The sequence below is a fragment of the Schistocerca cancellata genome, chromosome 12 (assembly GCF_023864275.1).
Source record: "Schistocerca cancellata isolate TAMUIC-IGC-003103 chromosome 12, iqSchCanc2.1, whole genome shotgun sequence".
NCBI lineage: Eukaryota > Metazoa > Arthropoda > Insecta > Orthoptera > Acrididae > Schistocerca > Schistocerca cancellata.
This window is the reverse complement of record NC_064637.1, coordinates 143,859,471-143,864,849: the sequence shown is the minus strand read 5'-3', so window position 1 is coordinate 143,864,849 and position 5,379 is coordinate 143,859,471. Positions and strand designations below refer to the sequence as shown.

Below are 5,379 nucleotides of genomic sequence, written 5' to 3'. Positions count from 1 at the left end.
GGGAGACCAAGAGATGCATACACTAAGCAGATTCAGAAGGATGTAGGGTGCAGTAGGTACTGGGAGATGAAGAAGCTTGCACAGGATAGAGTAGCATGGAGAGCTGCATCAAACCAGTCTCAGGACTGAACACCACAACAACAACAAACAAAATCCAAAAAATTGTTCAAATGGCTCTGAGCACTATGTGACTTATTAACTTCTGAGGTCATGAGTCCCCTGGAACTTTGAACTAGTTAAACCTAACTAAGGACATCACACACATGCATGCCCGAGGTAGGGTTCGAACCTGCGACCGCACGGTCGCGCGGTTGCAGACTGCAGCGGCTAGAACCGCTCGGCCACTCTGGCCGGCAAACAAAATCCACCGGCAGAGGTTACAAGAGAGGCGTTGTTCATCACGGAGAGATTTAGCATTCACATTTCGGGACAGCACTTTTCAGGAGAAGTCGGGGAACATATTACTTCCCCCCCCCCCTCCCCCTGCCCCCACATACAGCTCGCATTTTGACCACGAGGAGAAAATTCGAGAAATTAGATTAGAGGCAATACAGAGGCTTACCGACAATCATTCTTACCACGCACTATTCGCGAATGGAACGGGTTCATAATGGGAACGGGTTCAAATGGGACTTAACTTCTGAGGTCATCAGTCCCCTAGAACTTAAACCTAACTAATCTAAGGACATCACACACATCCATGCCTGAGGCAGGATTCGAACCTGCGACCGTAGCAGTCGCGCGAGTGGAACGGGGTTGGAGGGATCCAGATAGTGGTACCGAAAGTACCGTCCGTCACACAGCATCAGGTGGCCTGCGGGGTATGATGTGAATGAATCTTACGCTATAGAATCAGTGAAAGCTGTACTTACACGAGACATCACTATTGTGGAGAAGTTAAAAAGCGGTCCGTGCAGTGCAGATGGTGGGTTGTCGTGCAGACTAGAGGTTTCTGGAGGATATCTCCCTCGTAGCGTCCAGCAGGTGCCCGTCTGGCCCGACACTGACAGTCCGGTCCTCGCACCACACCTGGACGCAGCCACGTGGACGCGCCGCCAAGTTTACGCCCTATTGGAGGGCTGCGACTGATGGGCCCGCAGGGGAATGGGTGGGGCACGCGGTCTCCCCTACAGCCGACCCCCGCCACTGCGCGGGATTTTCACACCTGCTCGCCCCCACTTCCGCGCAAACGAGGTGCGAAAAGCAGGGGGCGAGGAGATGAAGCTGCGGGCGGAGCGGGCGCTGCCGTGACCCGCAGAATAACCGCTGTTGGCGGAGCCGCGCAAGGCGTATTACGGCGCTCAAAGGACTCTTAAAGAACTAGCGCTCTCTCTCTCACACACACACACAAGGTTCAGGACGAGGCAGACACCGCCAAATGGATGTGAACGCGAAGCGCAGCCGAGACTATTTATCAGCGCGAGATGGAAAAAACTTTTGCTGTTCTCAACAACGGAGCGCTTGTTCGTTGACAGATGAGAATGGAGTTACAGGGTAAAGTGGAGCCTCGTCTATCCTTCTCTTTCATCTTCTTCTTACAGTTAATCACATCTAGTACTGCATCCGCTCTGCTCGAGATTTGGCAAAATTGAGCAACGGAAGTTGTGTGTACGTTTCTTGTGACTCGCTTTGGTATCTGTGAAGTGCAGTCAAATGAAAACCAAACACCCACTGGAACGGGGCCATGGTGTGGTTCTATTCCACAGTAATTGCGAGGTGCCGGGACTAGCAGTGTATTTAGCACTAAATTCTTCTCGAATCCTCATATGGAAATGATGAACCTCACCTTTTCTAACTCCGACTTTTGCTGTTGCACATGGATTAAGAAGAAACGCGAACTGACTGTAATCGACCCTGCATGTGGAGTAGAAAAGAGTTTGGCACCTGCAATAATTTAATTGGATAGAAATTAATTAGATAAAGGAAAGTTTCATTAACGTAGTGAGAAATGGAAGGGTTGCTCCACCAATTAACGGAATGTAGGTTCTGTCCAAAATAACAATTTGATTTATTACGACTAAACTCAAAATAATAAACAAAACACATGAAACATTTACAATACATCAAATTGCATACTCAAATAAATGCTGTGAAGGTGAAGTTGTCCATAAACTAGATTCTGACATTTATGACCAAGTGGTATGTGGAGCCAATTCCTTGCAACACAAATCTTAAGAGAAACACCCAGCCAACCCAACATTAATTGCTGCTACACTAGTGAGAACTCAGGCAATGAACATCCAAGACAGAACCACGTCAGAAAAGACGGGAACAGGCGCGCTCTGCTGAGCTCTGATTATCACAGAGCAACATTCCGTAATCTGCCGGTGCTGCGGACATACATTACCAAGCTGTCTTCTTAACTGCAAGGACACGGTCTGGCGTACCGGAGGCGATGGCTGGTTGCTTCGACATCCCATCGTGGTGATGATAATGTCGAGAGTATAGCCCGAAACAAATTATCCTGGTCTGGTTGTTCCAGGCTAAAGGCTTCCTACCAATACAAATGCGCCTCTGAGGGAGACGAAGAAGGCTCGCTACACAATCACTGACGGTACAGTGAGTGATTTTAACAAGAGAAGTCACACAGTAACTCCGGTACAGTCAACTTTAGCCAAAACTGCTCAATACGGACAACATAGGCCGCTTGTACGCAGAACGCTCAATTGCAACTGTACTCGGAAAGTTACGTTGAAGTCGAAACTTCAGCAACTTCGTCAAACAGTTACAATTAATGGAAAGTTTATTAGACAGCCAGCGGAAGGCAGGGTGTCCAGAGCAGCGAGAGCTCAGTCTTGTAACCCACTCTGACCAAAAGCCGAGAGCCGACTCTCTCAAGAGCACCCGCACAAGCCGAACACAGAACATTCCCGCCCCCAAGACAGTGGCCGTGGTTAAACGTTCCAATCAGTAACTCGAAAACCGGCGTAAAATTCCCCTCTATTGCCGACGCAGTGCTATTCTACCAATGGAGATACTTGGCGCCAATTTCTGCGCCGATTTTGCTATCCCCTGAGCAAGCCAATCACAGTTATGATTTTGCAGAAAACGCGGGAATTTGCCCGCCAAGACTGCCTGGGAACACAAGCCATTCCCATGCCTCACTGGTAGCCCGCTAGAAAGTGTTTTCACTAACTTTCTGCGAAGTAACGGAATCTCTAGCCCGGCCGCTCCGTCAGGCCCCTGTCGACGTGTCGTCCCCGCTCTTCTGACAATGTCGGCGTCTGGACAGCATCCACTCCCCGGCATAACCCTTTCAAGATCAGCAGATGACGAGAGACGCTGCGTGGGAAGTCTGCGCGTGAAGGAATAGCGACTTTTCACCGCATGCAATTAGAGAGGAAAATCGAATTACTGAGAGTAAGATAGAAATATGAGAGGGGGCTCATGCCACCTCTCATAATCACCACACGCGTGAAGACATATATCCCACTAGCAGACGAGACGATTAATTCCTATAGAAATTCTTCCAATCCATATATGGCATACAGCAAACCAGTGCTTAACAGTATTGGTTAAAAACAGTCTTGGTTGCAATTTTAGTTTTTTTTTTCTTACAATGAAATGAACACCTCTAGCTGCTTACAGTCGTTGACATACGTCAACGGGGGCAGATTAAATGTGTGGCCCGACCGGGACTCGAATCTGGGATCTCCTGCTTACATGGCAGACGATCTATCTAACTGAGCCACCGAGGGCACAGAGAATAGCGCGACTGTAGGAATTTATCTCTGGCACGCCTCCCGCGAAACCCACATTCTCAACGTATTGTCCCGCACTACATTCGTAGTGCCCCCACCCATTATACTCATTATTCGCGGCGCGTTGCCGATTCCCGTAAGAGTTCGGGCACTGTTTGTGCATTCGCAGAGAAGAAGCAGGTAAGGGTGTTCATTTCATTGTAATTTCATTTTAACTAGCTGTATGGTCACCAATGGTATCTCTTCTTTCGGACATACCATCTTAGTATATATATAGTTAAAGCTCACCGGCCACTTGACCATCTTCTCCTTCTGCGCGAATGCACAAACAGTGCGGGACAATACGTTGAGAATGTGGATTTCGCGGGAGGCATGCCAGAGATAAATCCCTGCAGTCGTGTTATCCTCTCTGTCCACGGTGGCTCAGATGGATAGAGCATCTGCCATGTAAGCAGGAGATCCCGGGTTCGAGTCCCGGTCGGGGCACACATTTTCATCTCTCCCCGTTGACGTGTGTCAACGCCTGTAAGCAACTAAGGGTGTTTCATTGTAGTTTCATTCTAACGAGCTGCATGGTCACCGATGGTATCTGTTCTTTCTGTCCGATAAAACAGATACCATTGAAACGTCCCCTTAGAACAATTGTACAAGACTGTGCTTAAACTGACACACAATATTTTTAGCGCAACGCAATCTGACTATCAAAGATCCCTGCAAAAGAATGGCCCTGAGTAACATTAAACTATACCTTTCACAAATCACTTACCTCACAAAAATCTTCGTTACTCGAACTACTGCAATACGGCGAGCGCCACTACTGCCAGCTTAATATCATCAAAAGTCATAATATATGTAATTTCAAAACTCCGCCATCTCTCTCCTCACATCCACCACTGCTGGCGGCTCACCTCTAACTGTGTAACGCTACGCGCTGTTCACATCCAGCTGCCGCTGCCTAACACTACAATGGCAGACAACAATGCAAACTAGCCACATACTGCACACAGCACAGCCAGTGATTTTCATACAGAGCGCTACGTGGCATTACCAATATAAAAATCTAAACAGCCTACTTACACCATCTTAGTATATATTTAGTTTTTTTTATTTTTCAACGACACGTTTCGCCTTATTTAGCCATCTTCAAGTTATCCGTCTAAAAAAGATAACCTGATGATGCCTAAATAAGGCGAAACGCGTCGTTGAAAAAGAAAAAAACTAAAATTGCAACCAAGACTGTTTCTAACCAACACGATTAATTCCTGTTTCGTAGGACGCGGTCAGCCGCTGACGGGTCCACAACCGCCCAAACCCAGCCTCACGCTTCCTCGTGCTACTGTAACCAGCATCCACGCATCTCTTTCTTCTCGTGCTGTCATTTACCGTCTTGTAAAGTCATCAGTGGACCAAAACGAATTACAAAATGATTTAGATATCTGTATGGTGCGAGAAGTGACAATTGACCCTGAATAAAGAAAAGTGTGAAGTTATTCACATGAGTACTGAAAGAAATCCGCTAAATTTCGATTACGTGGCAAGTCACACAAATCTGAAGGCTGTAAATTCAATTAAATACTTAGGGATTTCAATTACAAGTAACCTAAATTGTAATAGGATGATGTAATGTTGTTGCATTAAGTTGTTCTGAAAGCGGTGCTGATATTCAAGACAATAAAAG

General features: G+C 47.1%; 1 non-coding gene across 1 annotated transcript; it reads left to right on the top strand.

Moving 5' to 3' along the window:
* The first annotated feature begins 4,112 nt into the window (after positions 1-4,112).
* Trnat-ugu (transfer RNA threonine (anticodon UGU)) lies at positions 4,113-4,187 on the top strand. Its single transcript has one exon. It is a non-coding gene; the product is annotated as a tRNA-Thr (tRNA).
* Positions 4,188-5,379: the final 1,192 nt, after the last annotated feature.